Raw genomic sequence first — 21,707 nt, forward strand, 5'->3', positions numbered from 1 at the left:
TCTGCATCTGCTGGTAATTTTCGTGAAAGAATTTTGAAGAATTGTTTAAATTCATTGTTTTTTTGTACTTTTTTTCTTTGATTGTTTTTAAAAAGAATTAGCTGTTACATAACATGTGATTCTGCCCAGGGTAGCAGAAAGCCAATGACATATAGCACAACATATCAGTACATCTTAGTTGGGTCTTTTTACAGAAAATAACATACTTCTCACTCACACATTCACTCTAGTAATACAAACATTCTGCATATATCAAGTATGCATTAACTATTAACTTCTTGGTGGGCATCTGCTTTTGCAAAATATATTCTGAATATGTTTTTCTTATCTTTATTAATTGAAGAGTTCCCAGGTTCACAGGATGGGCACGGATGGCCAAGAGGTGTGGCAATTCATTGATAGGGTTTCATCAGGTTCGATTCCAGGTGAACTGTTTATTTGTTGTTTAACTCTGCACTCAGCAATATTACAGCTATATCATAATGGTCTGTAAATAATCAAGTCTGGACCAGACAATCCAGTGACCGACATCCTCACAATTGGGATACAGTGCATCATCAAGTCAGTGAGCCTGACCCCTGGACCCCGTTAGTCAAGACCAATTCTAACCAATCAAAAATTTATAATTTAAAAAAATAACAATCTTAACCCGATCTTCAGGGGAGGCTTGTGGGTATTCTCCGACAATAATCTGACATACTGTGATACAACTGAAATTCTCTGCAGAGTAACATTAAACACAGCTTACTCAACAACAACCTTGACCTTGACCTTGACCTTGACTTGTATGGTGATTATGTCATAAAAATCATAAAAAAAATATACATAATTTTTTCATTTAGAAAGAAAAAAAAAATTTTTAGAGAATAAGTTAGATTTGAATGTTTTCAGACCTTCATGGTACTAATCATTATCCAAAATGTAAACTTTAAATTTGTCCTTTCATTCACACTATTTTCCATAAGGGCTCTTAATATGTTAAATCCGGTAGTTCTGTGTTTGGTAAGTTGATCCTATTGACTTAATGGGACAGCTTTGTATATAAAACAGCAGGCATACCTTTCCAATAAAGATACCATCTAATATACCATGCATACTGGTAGAAATATTTCCTGCTTCCATTTTGTATGGTGAGCCAGCATCATGTCTCTGTGTATTTCTGATTCTGTGTATTTCAATGAAAGTACAGGTCTGAAACAGGCGGTTATTTTACATCATAATTTAAGTGTTAATGTCTCCAGGAACAAAAATAGTTAGGAGTTAATAATAGCGGATAAAAAGAGCAATAAACATGAAACAAGATTTTGTGGTCACCTGTTGGCAAATTGGAACAGTGTGTGGAGCCTGTTGGCCATGCTTGACAGTGTATGGAAGCTGATAGCACTGCTGGGAGTTTATGGTGTCTGGAAAACCTGCAGGAATAGGTGGCATGGTTGTGAGGGGTTCTCTTCAACATTCCTAGTGGTGGTATTTTCTTGTTTATATTCTGTTAGAATTCATGGCCAAGTTTGACCAAGGTCTGTCTTTCATTCCGTGATTTTAAGAACTAATTTTCGAGAGGAGACAGATAAAGCTTGTGTGATAAGGCAGTCGGGATTCTTTGGAATTTGCATTCTCAGACTTGTGCTATGGCACTATCTAAAACAGAGGCATAACGGTTGCTTAGTTGTAAACTTACTCTACATCAATAGAAAGTCCATTGATAGTGATTTAGGTGTATTGGAATAGATTCGGAGGTTGACATAACCCAGTGTCTGGTTTTATGTTTTACGTGGCACTCAGCAATATTCCAGGTTTGGTCTGTAAATAATGGAGTCTGGACCAGACAACCCAGTGATTGATGTCATGAGCATCGATCCAAGCAAATGGGATATGATGACATGCATCAACCAAGTCAGCGAGCCTGACCACCCGATCCCGTTAGTCGCCTCTTACGACAAGCATAGTCGCCCTTTACAGCAAGCATGGGTTGCTGAGGACCTATTCCACCCCAGATCTTCACGGGTCCCCAGTGTCTGGGCAGAAAGGGCACTGATAGCTGACAGCAAGGGAATAAAGTGTGGATCTGTTGGTCATAATGGCTGTTTAGTATGGGCAGAACTTATGTTGCTGTGGCTGGCTGATTAGTATCATACCTTGTGGGATGCTGGGTTAGAATAGGTCTTCAGCAACCCATGCTTGCCGTAAGAGGTGACTATGTTTGTCATAACTTTTAAGAGGCTACTGACGGGATCAGGCTCGCTGACTTGGTTGATGCATGTCATCGTATCCTAATTGTCAAACATTGTATTGTATGGTCCAGACTGAGTGTGGCGTTAAACAACAAACAAACAAAATGAATCCACATTGTGAAAATATCATGTACCTCTAGTTGTTGAACAATTATTTTCTTCAACTTGTCAAGAGGTGAATTAGACGTGAAACAAAACTGAATTTTGCATTAAACATTTTCTTACAGCAATCTGAAATTTAGATTATTTTACTTAATTTACAGGGAACTTTGAACCGCTCTTAGTAATTTCTGTACAGTGATGCCTCGCTATTCTGGCTGTTTGGGCCACGAGCCCAATTTTCCAGATGAACAGATCACCCAGTTGTAATTGTCCAGATGAACAGATCACCCAGTTGTAATTGTCCAGATGAACAGATCACCCAGTTGTAATTGTCCAGATGAACAGATCACCCAGTTGTAATTGTCCAGATGAACAGATCACCCAGTTGTAATTGTCCAGATGAACAGATCACCCAGTTGTAATTGTCCAGATGAACAGATCACCCAGTTGTAATTGTCCAGATGAACAGATCACCCAGTTGTAATTGTCCAGATGAACAGATCACCCAGTTGTAATTGTCCAGATGAAGAGATCACCCAGTTGTAATTGTCCAGATTAACAGATCTGTCAGTTGTAAAAGTTCAAATTAATGGATCACTAAGTTATAATTGTCTTGACAAAAAGATCTCCCAGTTGTAATTGTCTAGACAAAGAGATCTCCCAGTTCTAACTGCCTTGTCAAAAAGATCTCCCAGTTCTAACTGTCTAGACAAAAAGATCTCCCAGTTCTAACTGTCTAGACAAAGAGATCTCCCAGTTTTAATTGTCTAGACAAAGAGATCTCCCAGTTTTAATTGTCTAAACAAAAAGATCCCTCTGTTCTAATTGTTGAGACAAAAAGATCTCCCAGTTCTAACTGTCTAGACAAAAAGATCTCCCAGTTTTAATTGCCCAGACAAAAAGGTCTCACAGTTCTAATTGTCTAGAAGTCAAGAAGTCTTCCATGTTCTAACCTACAAATGTCGCAAAGCTTAGAGTATTGTAGATGTGTGATTGTGAAAATACTGAGTGAGATTTAATCCATCTTTGTGTCAGCACCAGGCGTTTGATATCTGCCTTGTTTCTCTGAACAATTAAACCAGTCCTTAATGAAGGGGAATATGGTATTGAAAAAACATGTGTCTCTTAGTATTGGATATTCTAACTCTATGTGAGCCCCAGGAATCAGCAGCCAAAGTGCCACTTGATTTCTGAATACAATTTATGCTGCAACTTAATGTATACGAAATATAGCATTGTAAGAAAAAGTGAGTGGTATTCCAACTCAGTGTCAGCACCAGGCATCATCAGGCCCTGTTCCACCTGGTTTGTGTGAAGTAGACTCGAAGTATGGGAAATACGGTATTGTAAAAAAGAAACTCCCAACGGTTTATTCCATCTCAGTGTCAGCACCAGGCATCGTCAGGCTGTGTTCCACCTGGTTTGTGTGAAGTAGACTCGAAGTATGGGAAATACGGTATTGTAAAAAAGAAACTCCCAACGGTTTATTCCATCTCAGTGTCAGCACCAGGCATCGTCAGGCTGTGTTCCACCTGGTTTCTCTGAAGTAGACTCAAAGTATGGGAAATACGGTATTGTAAAAAAGAAACTCCCAACGGTTTATTCCATCTCAGTGTCAGCACCAGGCATCGTCAGGCTGTGTTCCACCTGGTTTCTGTGGCAGGTAAATAGCCTGGCATAGCTGATTGAAACTTTTTGTATACAGTGGAATGCTTGAGTATATTTGGGTCTGACTGAATAGTCTGCCTGCTGTTTATGGTACTTGCAATGCCATGAAGGCACAGTGGTAGACGGACCAGATCGGCGACACAGAGGGCTAGAAAAACATGCTCACGAAGAACCGGAAAGTTTGTTATTTGAGAAAAGCTTGGCTGCCTGTTTTTTAGGTCAGTTTCCTTGTTAAGCATTGTGAACGCTATGATGAATGATGTCTTGTGTGAACAAATTCTTTGAACTTCTTTGAGAGGCATTTAGAAGTTGGAGTACTAAATTCTTTGTGTTTAATACTGATTAAAATACTGATTGTAGCAATGTTTCATATTGTTTTGAACATGTAATTGGGAATGCATTTATCGTGAATTGGGGAAAGGGTTTTGACGAACTTGCTTTTTGACAGATGTATTTCTTTCTTTCATTAGTTAAATGGATTGAGACTAACGGAAAAGCACCCACTTTCCCCCTTACATTGTCACTATGCTAGTTACATAGTTGAAATGAAATAGAAATTCAAATTGACAAACAAAATAATTTAGTTGGGGAAGAATATTTGGCTTCACGAGTAATCACTTGTTTGTAAACATAACGGTCAATCTGTTGGGAGTTGAGACCTGGGAAGGTTCGGGGTAGAATAGGTCTTCAGGAACCCAGGCTTGCCGTAAAAGGTGACTGGGCTTGTCGAAAGAGGCGACTAACGGGATCGGGTGGTCAGACTCGCTGACTTGGTTGATACATGTCATCGTATTCAAATTGGGTGGATCAATGTTCATGAAGTCAATCACTGGATTTTCTGGTCCAAACTTTATTATTTACAGACCGCCGTCATATAGCTGGAAAATTGCTGAGTGCGGCGTTATACAACAAACAAACTACCAAACAAAACAGTTGCGAGTTCAGATTAGTGAGGTGCTTGGTTGTAGGGTGCCTAGCACAGTGGGGAGTTGTGACTAGTGGCAGCAATAGTGTAGAACCCACTGGGAATATGCTATCACTGTGTGGAGCTTGACGAGGGTGAGCAAGGGGCCAGAATTCTGTCACACGCTCACTGTTTCTGATCACTTATTGATCTGAGCTTATCTGAGTGTGAGTGAGTGAGTGAGTGAGTTGGGTTGTGTTCCAGTTACATCAAGGCATGTCAGCTTAATGTGGGAGTGAGTGAGTGAGCCACTTTTAACTGTATTCCAGTTATATTGCGGCGTGTCAGCTTAATGTGGGAGGAAAGCCTGAAGTGATGCAGGTCTCAGACGTTTACCATTTCGGTGAAACCCACGAGCATGGGTATGGTGCTGACAAACCTAATAACATAATCGGGGCAAACCGGGATTTGAACCCACAATCATAGGTTTCTGGTGTGCCCAAGGGACGCAACTCTGCACAGCGAATCGCGGCACCTTAGATGACTGGGCCAACTGGGCCCCCCTGATGTGGGAGGAAAGCCAAAGTGATAAAGTGAAACCCGCGAGCATGGGTATGGCGCTGACAAACCAAGAAATATAATTGGGGTGAACCAGGATTCTAACCCACAATTATAGGTTTCCAGCATGCCCAAGGGAGGCAACTCTGCACAGTGAATTGCAGCTTCTTAGACGACAGGGCCACCTGTTCCCCCCAATATTGATCTGAGCTTAGATAATTCCTGGAGTTTTGTTGTTGTGAAAAGTCATCAGATTCAAAATATTATGGTGCTAATTTTGTTGGAATGATGGTTTGTTTTGAGTTCATGTTGATGTTTTGAATGAGGTGAGGTGAAATTGGCTTTAACGTTGCGTCCAAGATTATTGCACTTTTATAGCGACGTGCATGCACGTGTGTATGTGTTTGTGTGTGGCTGCTCGTACTAGTCCGGACTGATGCCGATTTATAGTGCTAGCTCACTGAGATACCATGCCACAGTTTAACATGAATACCCCACTCAGACACAGTAAACTGAATCCCTTTGCCAGACCAGTCCTTGTTTTAGCCCCTTAATGCCTAGCACCAGACAGGGTAACAACAAGTACCATCTTTTAACGTCTTTTGGTATGACGCGGCCGGGGATTGAACCCCGGACCTTCCGCTCTCCGGGGGCCGCTCTACCACTAGACCACGGAGGCAGTCATGTTTTGAATGAAGATTTGACAGATTTTGACACCTATTGAAGGTGAAGATTCTGGTTAGAATTGGTCTTCAGCAAGCCATGCTTTTCATAAGAGGCGACTAACGGGATCAGGTAGTCAGACTCGCTGACTTGGTTGATGCATGTCATCGTATCCCAATTGCAAGGATCGATGCTCATAATATTAACCAGTGGATTGTCTAGTCCAGCTTCAATTATGTACAGACCGCCGTCACATGGCTAGAATATTGCTAGTGCGGCGTCAAACAACAAACAAACAAAACAATCTTAATGAAGAAATGAATATTTTTTATGCTGCTGTCAGCTACATCTATGTACTAAGTATATAATCAAACTATGGATAAACAAACCAGTGGTCGATAGACTGAGCAATGATCTACTCCAATAGGGTAAAGTTAGCAACATTCAGACACCTTATCCTCATTTTAGTCCGTCGGGTGGTCAGACTCGCTGACTTTGTTTATGCATGTCATCGTATCCCAATTGCATGGATAGAAGCTCATTATGTCAAGCACTGTATTGTCTGGTCCAGACTCGATTTTTTTTTACAGACTGCCGTCATATAGCTGGAATAGTGCTGAGTGTGGTGTCAAACAACAAACCAACCAACCATTTTAGTCTGCTTTCACGTTTAGCAGTCCCCATGGGGAGAATGGGTCCCCAGCAACCTATGCTGGTCTTAAGAGTCGACCCCTAATAGATACTTAGTTTACAAGAACAGACATTTCATCACAGCGCAATGTTCTAATTTGAAATATTCCGAGTGTGCAGATCTGTTTGCTGAATCGTAAAATTTAAATGAAATACTGTTTTAAAATTAAAAACATTTCTTGGCAATGGACATTTCATACCAGCATGTGTTATCTTATACCTTTCTAGGGTTGCTGGAGATGCTGGGGAATATATATCTATTCATCACAGTCACCGTGGCAACACTTTCTTCCCCATAAAGTTCAAGTCCTCCCCTCATTGGAGGCATAATAAAAATGGCTGCTGAGTAGGGGCTGTTATGCTTTACGCTTGAATTGTTTATTGTTCACAGCAGCTGTTTTTCCAAATCGTCAGAGTTCATTGCATTTCTGAGCCCATAAAGCTGAACAAGACCATCCCTACTGGCAGTAAGATTCCTGTCGCCAATCAAAGTGTCCCACAAATAGCACTGGATCAATCTTGTGGTGGGCCTCTCCAGTTTATGTTGGGTCGATTGGCACACTTGGTGTCTAATAGAGAGTTGAGATAGTTAGTGATAATGCATTCCATTATGAACAAGTGGCAATTACATTATTTAATAATTTCTACAAGTTACGAGAATGGCACAGAGTTACAGAAATGCTGCGTTGGTCTGTATATGTCAGAGCTACAGAAACGCTGTGTATTTGCGTAAAATACCCCCCCTCCCCCCACCGAATATTCAAAACCCAATTACTTTCAATTGACATGCATACAGAAATGCATGCATTAAATGAAAAACTCAAAAGTATAAAAACAGCACCCGTAAATACCCATTAAAGATTTTTCAGCATGCGTTCAAAGGAGCTAATATCCGTACACAGTTATGAGCTCAAGCCTATATATTTAGAAGTTATCATGGTTATATACATCAAAAACATTATTTCATTTTTTTTAAATCTTAAAATGTTCTCTCTCTTTGGGAAAACCCCAATAGAGTTATAAATAGATGAGTGAAAAAATATTGGTTACCCGATGAAAAATATAATAACCCAATTGAAATGGAAACCCTGGAGTAAAAACTCAATTGCTCAAACAGTTATCTGGAGCTCTGATATGTACAATAGGTAAAATAGGTCACCATTAATTTGATTTGCTTGTCCACTAGTCCGAGACTACAAAATTGTGACGAGGATAATTAAATATATCGAATGATTGTAGTCCTCAGTGATTTGTGAGGGCTGTAATTTGTTTTAGAGTTTTCCATACATTGATTTTACTTCTAATTAGAGCAGCTGGACAAACAGCAAGCTCTGAATTTTCCTCTTCTGGACTAGTCTTAAGAAATGAACAACTTAGTATAATGTTGATGGAGCTCTTGGTTAGAGTTAAGAGTTTGGATGAGAGTTATGCCCCTGGGAAAAAATGCCATGCGGTCATACTGCAAACTGCAAATAACAGAGATGTGTGCCATTGTGAGAGATTGATATTATAGATAATATTGATATATTGCAGTAAACATTCAATTCAGACCTTAAATGATATTATCTTCATACATACATACATACATACATACATACATACATACATACATACATACATATTTTACGTACATTTTTACGTGTATGCGACTTGGAACATAGAATGGGACCATGTACGAGCCTGGAAGTGCAATGATGTCTGATAGAATAAACAGTGTTTTGAACTTTTGCTTCCGCGGTTTTTGTTTGATGTGAAACAACTACACTTCGACTGGGTCATCTTCCCGAGGCAAGCGTGTCCATTAGCCTGTATCAAAGCCTAGTTTCTACCCTTGCCACATCAAGGCTAAATTCCTTGGTTGACCCTTACGCCATCTGGCATAGATCACGAGTTGTGTCCCTTGTAATGAAAACGCGATATCCAATCAGCTGTTCCTATCTCGTATAGCTTCACAAAGTAGGCGACTACCATAGGTGCCGACTTAGTCAATCAGATAACGAAAACAGTCATGATTTCATCCCTGACACAAAAACATAGGTGTGTGTGTGTGTGTGTGTGTGTGTGTGTGTGTGTGTGTGTGTGTGTGTGTGTGTGTGTGTGTGTGTGTTAAATGATGGAAAGATGTGTCAACAAAGACAGGCTGCGGGAAGTCGTTTTCATACGAAGGTGTACCAGTTTTGGATGTTGATTTTGTGAAACATTCTCTGATTGGACTATCGATACGTGCGATAGTCCAATCATATTTAACACAGGAAAGTGGGCTTGATGTGGCAAGGGTGGAAACAAGACAGTGGATGCTCTTGCCTCGGGAAGATGGAAAAACAATGTTGGCATATTTACTACTTTTATAATACTGTGTTACTTACAACTCAAGAGGGGGGCATGTGTGGCCTAGTCGTCTAAGGCGCCGCGATTCGCTGTGCAGAGTTGCGTCCCCTGGACACGCCAGAAACCTATGATTGTGGGTTCGAATCCCGGTTCACCCCGATTATGTCTCTAGGTTTGTCAGCACCATACCTGTGCTCGTGGGTTTCACTGAAGTGGTAAAGGTCTGAGACCTGCATCACTTTGGGCTTTCCTCCCACATTAAGCTGACATGCCGCGAATCGCGGCGCCTTAGACGATTGGGCCACTCGTGCACTCAAATGGGAATAAGGAATTTACCAGTTCCTGTAACTGCATTGTTATTGTTTAATTATAGCTTTTGTTGGGGTGACTTGTATTTCACTGATATCAGGTCCAATAATCAGTTTTAATGCTCACTTATATATTCTTGCAATGAATGCAGTGTTAACAAACCTCAGAATCTGTGAAAATATAACCCTTAAGAAAGTACAAGTTTAAAACAAGAGAACAATTTTTTGCCCAATTTGCTTGCCAAGGGCATTTTGTTTGGAATTTTAGATGATAGTAGCACATTAGTAACACAATAGTAGCACAATAGTAACACAATAGTAGCACAATAGTAACACAATAGTAGCACAATACTAATACAATAGTAGCACAATAGTAGCACAATAGTAACACAATAGTAGCACAATAGTAGCACAATAGTAATACAATAGTAGCACAATAGTAATACAATAGTAGCACAATAGTAATACAATAGTAGCACAATGGTAACACAATAGTAGCACAATGGTAGCACAATGGTATCATTGAGCTGTCATGAAAATCGTCACCTTCCTCGAAATTTTGCTACAGTATTTGACTTCAAAGCCTAGTATGGCTTAAATATCCTTGTTTCGATACTGCTCGGAAAGTTGTTACGAAATAAACAGAACATTGCTATACACTGATTTAAAGTTACAGTATTTCCCCTCAAAAGCGCTGTGCCTCCAATAGACGGCGCTCTCCATTAAGCTTCAGGTACAAAGCAGCATACAACAGGTCAGGGCCAGGTCTATATTAGGCCTGCATTACCCACCAATTCATAGAATAAGCACACAGGGTGCTTATTAGGGGAAATACAGTATTACAAGTTCTGAATGGATCATTATCAGTTTCTTCAAACAAGGTGTATGTTGGTTAGAACAAGCGGTGAAGTAAATTTTCATGTACGTCAATAGAATTGATTGTTGGCTGCCATGTTAACTATTGAAATTATAGCTTGCCTTTGGCCAATAGACAGTTGTATTTCATTGATTTATCAATCGTTACACCTCTGGGGACCGTACACAAGCAGTATATTATTTTTAAACAAGAACCCTTTGTGGCCATAAAAAGCTGCTTTTAGTTTTACTCCATCCATGTATCACAGTAGGGGCTACAGTTGGGGTTATAGGAATGGAATTCCTACATTGGTATTTAACAATGGGAATTGAAACCCCGTCTATGGCATTATGAGCCCATGTTTTAACTGTTAGGCTACCATGGGATCAAGTGGTCAGGCTAAATGACCTTATTGATGATGTTTGTCACTGTATCCCAAACGCGTGGATCGATGCTCATGATCTCAATCACTGGATTATCCAGTCCAGACTCAATTATTTACAGACCACTGTCATATGGCTAGAATATTGCTGAGTGTGGCGTTAAACAACAAACAAACAAACAAACTTGGCCCCTAAAGCAAATTGACTGTGTAGATAAAACCTTCCTTTATCCTAGCATAAACAAACACTCACTCACTCACTCACTCACTCACTCACTCACTCACTCACTCACTCACTCACTCACTCACTCACTCACTCAAACACTCACTCACTCAAACACACACACACACACCCAATGCTTTTGCTGGAATAGTACTAAAACCATGCTCACTCACTCACTCACTCACTCACTCACTCACTCACTCACAAGGCCTATGTAGCCGAAACTCTGTAAGACTGACGCCATATTTCAGCGAAACCTGGCCTAACTACATCCAGGATGTGATTGTCTGGTTCAAACTTGATTAGTTACGGACTGCGGTCATATAGCTGGAATATTGCTGAGTGCGACGTTATACAACACACAAAACATCCAGGATATTAAGGGAATTAACACACCAGTGTCAATATCATGACGATGATGAATTCATTTTAATGATGAATGACTAAATTAATGATTCCTGTGTGCCAAATGATGGGATGACACCTGGACTCTCAATCATATTTCATTATTGCATCTACGAGAGTAAGTGAACACATTGATTAAACAACTGGACGGACATTGTCAACCTCTGCAAAGGGTGAGGTGAGCTGTTGGTGTCAGTGACTGGATTTAATTAAAGACAACATTGATATGGATTCCAACTGAGTTCATTGTCCTGACATTTATACAGTGATACTTATATCTGTTTCTGGGAATCCAGTTCTCTCTTGTTCATTGTCCCCTGACTGAGTCCTGCTGTGTCGGGCTACATGGGACCACCTTAGTGGTAGAGCGTCCGCCTGGAGAGCGGAAGGACTGGAGTTCGATCCCCGGCCTTGTCATGCCAAAAGACATCAAAAGATGGTACTTGTTGTTACCCTGTCTGGCGCTCGGCATTAAGGGGCTAAAACAAGGACTGGTCGGCTGGGAGTCAGTATACTGTGTCTGAGTGGGGTATTCATGTTAAACTGCAGCATGATATCTCAGTGAGCTAGCACTTTAAATCGGCATCAGTCCAGTCTAGTACAAGCAGCCCCCCACACACACACGTGCATTCACGTCGCTATATAAGTGCAATAATCTTGGATGCGAAGTTAAACCCAATTTCACCTCACCTGAGGCTACACGGGACCAGAGAAAACTGTAGCCTACTCAAGGAAGCAGCAAACCAACAGTTATAGGTACCACAGTAGCCTACAGTTATCTACATCACTTTTATAGATTTTCGAGGTCCATGTGACAAGATGCAGGAGTCTAAAAAGCGAAGACTTTACTGATGGTCTGTTACTTAGAAAAGCATCAGTTTGAAGTTAGTGATGTAGGAGGAGTGAGTACGCCGCTTTTAGCAATGTTCCAGCAATATCACGGCAGGGGACACCAGAAATGGGCTTCACACATTGTACCCATGTTGGGAATCGAACCCGGGTCTTTGGTGTGACGAGCGATGGCTACCCGACCAACCTGATATTGGAGGAGTTAAAAGACTTGACTTGACTTGATTAAAATAGTTCTTGTTTTAAGTTCTTGAAAAATAGGTTCAAGGTTAAGCAGTTTTGTGAACTCGGGGATATATTTGAAGTCCGGGGATCTCCCAGTTTTAAAGGTCTGGGTGTTTTGGGTGTGGAAGGCATGAGAATAGGGAGACATATTACTGTACATGCTCAGAAGCTTATAGCAAGTTATAGACAGGGTTTCGATGATGGTCTGAAGATCGTAAGCCTATGATGGGACTTATGATCACCTTAGCGCTAAGATCGCTTTCAGGAACGGGGCCCAGATTAGACTTCTCAGCTATGTGTAACATGCTGTCTACAAGTTTGATCCAAACTGTCCAGCATTTACATTTTGTGTTCCCCGGGACTTGCAGTGTTAATTATGTGCTTACATTCTCAATGTGTTTGTTATAAGAGCTCAATAGATTGTGTCTGCTAAGCTCCTGTCTTAACTGACCCTAATCTTTCCTTATTATCCACCGCGCAACAAAGTTGGCGGGGATATAGAAACGGGCTCTGTCCGTCCGTCACGTTTCGTTTCCGGAGCATAACTCATAAACCGTTCAATATTTTTTCATCAAACCTTGCAGGTTTGTCAGGTACATGCTGAACTGGTGCCTTTTGCTACTTAGAAATTTTAGAATTTTTTATTGTTTACGTTTCCATGGCAACAAGATGGACTTAGATTCTAAACTCTTTTTTTTTTTTTACAATTTTCATGACAAGTTCCACCTCGGTTAAAAAAGGTTAGGGTTTGTTTAGATTTAATTATGTCATAAATTCTGCAACAGGGGCGGGGGATATAGCCATGTTAGTGGCAAACTCTCGTGATTTCTGAAAGGACCTCAGATGGTTAAAACTGGGCTTCAGAAACTCATGCTTGTCTTCCCCATGAAGATCTTGGTTAGGACTGGTCTTCAAGCAGGCCATGCGTGTCCACCTTCTCAAAGATCTTTGTTAGAATAGTTCTTCAGAAACCCATGCTTGTCTACCCCTATGAACATCCATGTCAGAATCGTTCTTTAAAAAACCCATGCTTGTCTACCCCTATGAACATCTGTGTCAGATTTGTTCTTCAGCAACCCATGCTTGCCAACCCTTATGAACAGCCATGTCAGAATCGTTCTTCAGCAACCCATGCTTGCCAACCCTTATGAACAGCCATGTCAGAATCGTTCTTCAGAAACCCATGCTTGTCTACCCCCATGAACATCCATGTCAGAATCGTTCTTCAGAAACCTACCTACCTCATACCCGAGATGAGGTCTTACTAGGAAAAAGTGACCCCCCCCCCCCCCCCCGGGTTAGTGGGTTTTAGCGTCCGAATGCTGCCCCAGAAACAACCCCCACAGGGTCAGTTGGTCTCAGCATCCCATTGCTGCCACAAAAACAACCACCACTGGGTCAGTGGGTCTCAGCGTCAGGGAAAAATACACAAACAGAAATAATACTTATGTCTTTGTACATTCTGTGAATACCTGATGCGAATTCATTTGGCTCACAAGGAGAATTCTAATAAAGATGGTTTAACATTTTACAAGTGTCAATATGGCTTTCTATAATGTGACAATCCATTATTTTCAGGACACATAAGTAGATACAGTCCTGTTGCACCAAGCTCTGGTTATAATTTTAAATTGGTCTCATTATTTGTAGGAATTGGATGCTTACCAGCGCCTGTCAATGTCATTGAAAATAAGGATTGATGACAATTATCCCTCACTTTGTTTAGCCAAGGCAGTGCTAAGCTTTCAAGGCTTGGAAGTGGGCAAGGCAAAGTTACTGCAGGCCATCATGGGATTGCTTCTGTCTTGTGATAAGTCAATTAAATGAGTTTGAAACATACCTCATGGGGATGCCGAGAGCGTTGGTCATTGGTGGTCCTGGTTTGTTTGTCTGTTGGTTGTTTTATTGTCTGTGTAAACGGGAGGCAGATGGGGTCATTTTACAGGCTTGACCTATGGTAACTTGACCTAAGGGAATTAAACCTGCACCTGCTGCATTGGTGACAAGTTAGCCGCCGTTACCCGCACTCACGCGCTCGCACAGAGAGAGAGAGAGAGAGAGAGAGAGAGACACACACACTCACACACTAACACACACACACACACTCACACTAACACACACACACTATCACTAACACACACTAACCCCCCACAAACACACACTCTAACACACTAACACTAACACACACTAACAAACACTAACACACACTAACACTAACCCACACACACTAACACTAACACACACACACACACTCTAACACACACACTAACACTAACACACACTAACACTAACAGACACTAACACACACTAACACTAACACACACACACACACACACACTAACACTAACACACACACACACACACTAACACTATTACCCGCCCCACTGTAGGTCTCAGGTGATGTCTTGAAATGTCCAATTGGGAACATTTTTAGCATAGCCCTGGCAAAACGTATTTAGATACACGTATTAAACGATCTGGTCATTCATATACTGAATTTGAAGTAAGTTATATCTTTATTCAACCATATGAAAATCAGAAGGAATGGGTGCATAGTCAGAAAGAAATGTGAACATTAGTGACTTGTAGTGTAACCATAGAGTTCTAGATCATTTTTGTCATTAAACAATATATCATGTGACTAACCCGTCCCAGCCCGAACACACACACACACACACACACACACACACACACACACACACACACACACACACACACACACACACACACACACACACACACACAGCTTGAACACCGCATTAAACATCACATCACATCACATCACATCACCTGTAGCAACTAAAATTATTCTAATAAACATGCCATCCTGAAATAGAAAAACCAAATTGTTGGATTTAGTTTGGAAGCACTCATCTGCATTCCCATCACCTTCAACAGCCTTTAATATTTCAACACAGTCATTCCTCGCCTTAAATGACGCCGAGATCGTTTTGATAGACACGTACACAGAGATCGTCTACTACATGTCTAATCACCCCTGATCACAAGTATCAAAGTTCCGTCGTCTATATTTGATGTTCTGTCTGCTGACGGAACCCTCGACCAAGTGCCACACAATGAATATTCAATGTATTGACTTGTCGCGATATGTCAAACAGCTCGCGGATAATGAGACCAGGTGAAGGAACACATGAAATGTTGGACAAGGAATCTCATAATTCTTGTATCTCGATCTGTCACTCGGAAGAAAGCACGTCCACAACGAAGTCGAATCAGTGTCAGGGGGCTGCAGTAATGAATACATTACACCAATCCATAAAGGTCTGCAGTTCTCAGCTTTTACCAAATTGACTGATAATTGAATTTGGATTCTTCTTAACCGGATCGGTTATCATCGGGGTACGGAAATAATGTCAAACTTATCTTCCATTACTTTTCATTATACAACTTTGCCGGTAGGGTAGTAGAGCTTTGAGGTACAGATTTATGCTATTTTGGTAACATTTAAGAACATTCCCAGGAACTTTCTTCAGTTGGTGTGTATATAGGGACTGCAGTTTCTTTGAGTCTATAGTTTTGCAGAATTCAATACTTCAGTCAGGGGCCAGGAAGAATTTAGTGTCAAAGAAAGTTGAATTTTTGTGGGCTCAAAGGTGGCCTAAACCCTGTTTTCTTTATCAATGAACCTGTGCTTGTGGGTTTCAACAAGGTATTTACTGTCCGAAGACTTGCGTCATTTCTGGCTTACCTCCCACATCAAGCTGGCACTGTGACTGAAAATTCTGTTGAAGGTGCATTAAACAAAATCCACTCACTCACTCTGGATTGATGTATCAGGGTCTGTAAGACAGACTATACTGCAGTAATCTAGACTTGCCAAACATTATAGACTTGCATGGGCTGTATTTGATATATTTGTATCAGGGTCTGTAAGACAGACTATACTGCAGTAATCTAGACTTGCAAAACATTATAGACTTGCATGGGCTGTATTTGATATATATTTGTATCAGGGTCTGTAAGACAGACTAATATCTACCCCAAACACTGTTCACTTCTTTGACACATCAATGCCCTCTCTATGTACCAGCATGGCAGGAAGTCATGCCATCGGAATATATTGTGGTGCTCTGACACTCTTGCACGGATTCCCGTGCTGATTTGCTTTGACTCAATATGGCAGTACAAAGTGTCTTTAGTTTCTGTATTGACTTGACGTTTTTATGCTCTTGAATTGCACTGAGTGAAATCAAAGTTGTTGTTGTATAAACACAGGTATTCGGTTAAAGTTGCTTTTTTCATCCATAACAAGTCTGGACTTTGAAATCAGATGTCATGTGGTTCGTTCAACTGATAGAATACTTCATGACTTGGTGTTTTTTTGTTTTATTTTTTGTGTGTTTTAAATCATCATGTATGGTGATGTTTTATCTCAAATTTCACATTTTTATCATTTGTTCATTTACCTGTTTGTTTACCTGAACTCACTGAATGGATATGATGGCTTTTTTACTGTGCAAAATACTTGAATTTTGTTTTGTTTTTCTCCAAAATAGTGAATGTCCTTCAGGGAAGTGCACACATTATGCTTGGGTGCACACCGTACTGAAGGAGAGGTTAAATGGGGTTTAACGTCTTGTCTAAAATTATTGCACTTATATAGTGATGTGCGTGCGGTGCGTGCGTGCGTGCGTGCCTGTGTGCCTGCGTGCATGCGTGCGTCTGCTAGTCTGGACTACTGCTGATTATAATGCTAGCCCACTGAGATACCATGCTGCAGTTTAACATGAATACCCCGCTCAGACACAGTATACTAACTTCAAGCCGACCAGTCCTTGTTTTAGCCCCTTAAATTTGAGTGCCAGGCAGGGTAACAAGTACCATCTATTAAGATCTTTTGGTATGAGACAGCCGGGACTCCGAGCTGACCAGTCCTTGTTTTAGCCCTTTAATGCCGAGCACCAGACAGGGTAACAACAAGTACCATCTTTTAACGTCTTTTGGTATGACGCGGCCAGGGATCGAACCCCGGACCTTCCGCTCTCTGGCCAGATGCTCTATCCACATAGCCACGGAGGCGGTCCTATACTGAAAAAATATGGTCAATGGTCGGTTCATAAATGTGGTGGACCAATTCTATGTGGAATGTTAATTACTGTTCAACTCTCCCAATGGCGCTGTTTGCTTGCTTGATATAATGCTGTTATTAGGACTTAGAAAGACAGATAAATTAATGTGAGTCTGAGTCATACCTGCTACCGTATTCGACGTAATAAGCGCCAAGGACGCTCTCAAAATAAGAAATAGGGAGCTGTTATTAGAATATTATTTTGTTGAAAAAAACAGAATTGAAAGATAAATTTCGTGGTTTATGCTGATAGCCTGAAATGTTTATGTAAGACAGAAATATTTTTCCAGAACTTATTTGCGCATTATTAAGGGTGCATATAACACATGAGTGCGTATTATACGCAAAGAAATAAGTCTTGTGTACGTAGATCAATCGGAAGGGGTGCTAATTGGAATTGTTATCTACCCAATATATTAGCAAATATCGCCATGGGCACTTATTAGAGCGGGGCGCTTATTACGTTGAATACGGGAATGTCTTTACTGTTGCCCTCAACAACCAGTTATAGCATGTATTTGTATGGTCACAAATAGCATGATTAATAACGTGGCATGACGTGAAGCAGGAATTAAACAGGAGGAACCACTTGCTCCATATTTCCGTCAGAGAGAAAGATTTAAGGCCTAGAGAGTGCGTTTATAAGGCCAGACCAATTTCAGATTCCGTTTGGATGATTTTCACAGCCAGAGAGACAAGCATCTGGATTTGGAAAAAAACACTGAAATTGTTTCATTAGGACATAAACATATTGTGTGTTCATTTTAAGGGTTTCAGATATAGATTTGAGACTTGAAACCGAGAGGGTTTTAAACTTTATAGCTTTCAAACACTTGAAACCAAATGCTTAAGCCAGAGGTTTCAAATTGGAGTTTGAAACCTCTAAAATAATAACACAGCAGGTTTATTGCCATTCTGCCTTGACTTAGTGAGCAATTAATGTGAACATTTTTGTAATAGCTGAAGTGATGTGGTATCGGTTGAATCTAATAGTATTCATTCACCACCAACAACAACAACAACAACAACATCATCATCGTCATCATCATCATCATCACCATCACACCATCAGCACCTCTGATAATATTGATGTAGCAGTTTGCTCATGCTATTAACTACTGTTTTATTTGGTCAGTACTTCATAATCCTCCAACCATGTGACCATCGGCATTCTGCTGACCTTTCTCATTCGCTTGCCACTCCCCACTGAATTGTCACTCTGAAGTTTCTACATCCTTATTTCTGATTAAGATGGTCAGATGTAACTCAATGCTGATCTTCTCACTACAGGAAATGCCACTTGGATTACAGTAATGATTAGTTGTGAGATCGGACACTGCTCACAGGACAACTATTGTTTACTGTGAGAGCGTCAGCCGACAGTCAGGAAGTGGACTCTGCCACAGCAGGACATTGCCATGGTGATCATGTAAGCTGTGTCACTCGTCTGAGGTAAGTGCAGCATCTCAATATGTCTATATTTTATTTGAAAATAACCATGTGGCCTAAGCCTTAGCAACTTGGGGATTTCAAGATATCCATAGTGCTAGTATGGAATTTTTTTCACAATGAACACAATGCCATTTAGAAAGTGGTTAATTGTAACAAATGTAATATTTAGGATAACACTTTCTTAATAAAGAGACTCTAGTACGTTTGGGGAGTTGAGTCCCATCCGGAATTCGAATCCACACTGCCAGAGTGAGGCACCTTATTGCCAGCACACAAAGTCACAGATCTAACCTACTCAGCCACCAAGGCATCCTCAAAAATGATAGTCCGGCAATTGGTAGTCTAGCTCACATACTTTGTGTACCCCTCTGACAAGTGTCCTGGCTACCTCACTCTGGCAGTGTGGATTCGAATCCCATATGGAACTCAACCCAAAAATGTACTGGAATCTGTGTTTTCCCAAAATATAACATTTGTTCCTTATTTCACTAGTCCTAAAAATTTTGTATCTAGTCCAACAATTAATTTACCTGATGCTGATTTCAGACTGCTGGCTAGATGTTTTTTATATAAATCTAGATTGGTTTTGTTTTAGAAAATATATATATTCCACAGACATGTTGCAGGACTACCTGTTTACCTTGTTTACAACAGGTAACCCAGGAAGATCCGGGGTAGAAAAGGTCTTCATTAACCCATTCTTGCCATTAAAGCCGACTAATGCTTGTTGTAAGAGGCGACTAACGAGATCGGGGGGTCAGGCTCGCTGACTTGGTTGATGCATGTCATTGTATCCCTTTTGTATGGATCGTTGCGCATGATGCCAATCACTGAATTGTCTGGTCCAGACTCGATTGTTTACAGACTGAAATGTAGCTGGAATATTGCTGAGTGCTGCATTAAACATCAAACAATCAAACAGCTTTATCAGCTTTATCAAGTCACAATTTATAACAAAATTGAAGGATTGAGAATTGGTTCAGCTACTAGTCAGTGAGAACTAAAATCACTGGATTTGTACTTTTGTTTTTCTTCAGCACACGTTAGTAGTCTTGGGTAGTGGACAAGCATGATCTTCAAAGTCTGGGACCTGGTTTGACTAAGTCTCCAGCAAGATCTGTATATTGCTTGTCGTAAGAAGCAAATATTAATGGTGTCTTGATTGGATGTGGGAAGATTTTGGCATTTGGGTTATTGAACCCAACAACACTAGGTTTGAATGTAAGCCTTATATTTATAACATCTGGAAAGTCTTATTTTGTTTGCTTTATTTGTTATTTTTTGTAAATTCACAATTTTTGCATAATGACACAGTGTGCAGATAATTTGATAATTTTGCACCTACTTTTATTTATATTGCCTAAGACAGCATTTTCACTTTGTTGGCACCAGCTACTATGCTGCAAAGGTTAAATCAAGGTCAGAATTCGGAACGTTGCATAAGACAGAAGATGCATGTTAAGTGCCCCAAGTGACTTCACTTATAGCAAATTTCAGTACATTTTGAAAGCAGATGGCCAGGGTTTCTGAATGTGTAAATTCAGATCTTAATTCTGTGAGCACTTTTACACTATGCCTGGGATCATTTCAGATTCAAAGGCCTTGTCGTTTCAGAAGAGATGTCGAAAATTGAGTAACATAAGAAAAACAGGGATATATCCGAGGTAACAGTTCGAAACTGGATAAAACAATGCTATTCCGAAAACCACATCCTTGCTGCACATCAAATTTCATGATGATACATTAGAAATGGCTGAGGTATGGCCAATAATGTCATTTTCAATATGGCCGTCATGGTGGCCATATTTGAAATCAGATCAGAATCCTGTGAGCAGTTTCAGAGACACCATAGCTTGAATTAACCATTCAAAGCTTCAGCTACATTGATCAAAGGAGATGTCATCAATACAAAAGTTAACGACGGATGGACAGCGCTCGACGGCATATACTCACTCAACTAAGCGAGTTAATAATGGATTGTTGTCGAATGAGTTGGAGTTGTACTTTTTATCCAAATTTATTTTCTGTTTCAACTGTGAATTGAAATAAGTAAGATCATTTTTAACCTTGTAAGGAGGTACCCATAACTATGTTAAAGACAGCCCTGTCTTGGAGCTTCCAAGCCTTTAGAAAGTTTGTATTGCCTTGGTTCCCATCTACTTAACGAGTTGACAGGCAGAGGCAGATTTCTTGTTGGTTGTATTGGACAATAAATAGCATGGCAGTATTGAGTATTCAGTATTGAATGCAGATCAAATAGTGGACTACTTGAAGTTTGTATGTGAAGTAAACTCGCTCTATCAAAATAAAACATCAGCAGAGCAGTTTGTTCTCACAAAACAAACTTGGTGGAGACATCCGTCATAATTAATTATGTTCGTATTTAAGGATGCCATGCATGCACATCAGGACCGGAGGTGATACCGTTTTACAACACATTTTTTGGTCGATGCCGTTGGCTAAAAGCGGTAAGCTAGCAGCGTGAACCAACTTTGGGACAAGTTTAAATCTTCCTAAAGAGGCTGGTTACATTTTCCATTCTTTGTCGGCTTATCTGCAAACACTATCAAAGGTCACATCTGTAGTTAAAGAAATGTTATGCCTTTGTGCAATAATACAAATTTCTAAGTTTCCTTTAAGCATGATTTCCCAACAGACTCAGTTAAAGGTCAGACAGAAATTTGGATGAAAAAATGTTGATGGTGCAGGTCAGGAAGCCCCATGATGATTCTTGTATGTTATTACGTGGTCAGCGCCTGGAGGTTCAATAATAA

The 21,707-nt window shown here is 40.4% G+C and overlaps 1 protein-coding gene across 1 annotated transcript in view; it reads left to right on the top strand.

Moving 5' to 3' along the window:
* LOC139464984 (melatonin receptor type 1C-like) overlaps window positions 1–21,707 on the top strand; it is a 182,619-nt gene that overhangs the window by 15,848 nt on the left and 145,064 nt on the right. Inside the window, exon 2 of the mRNA XM_071246635.1 lies at window positions 18,772–18,933. The gene's annotated coding sequence lies outside the window, so the exon portion shown is untranslated. The remainder of the gene's footprint in view (window positions 1–18,771; window positions 18,934–21,707) is intronic.

Source organism: Haliotis cracherodii, unplaced genomic scaffold (genome assembly GCF_022045235.1).
Source record: "Haliotis cracherodii isolate W230 unplaced genomic scaffold, xgHalCrac1.p SCAF_17, whole genome shotgun sequence".
NCBI lineage: Eukaryota > Metazoa > Mollusca > Gastropoda > Lepetellida > Haliotidae > Haliotis > Haliotis cracherodii.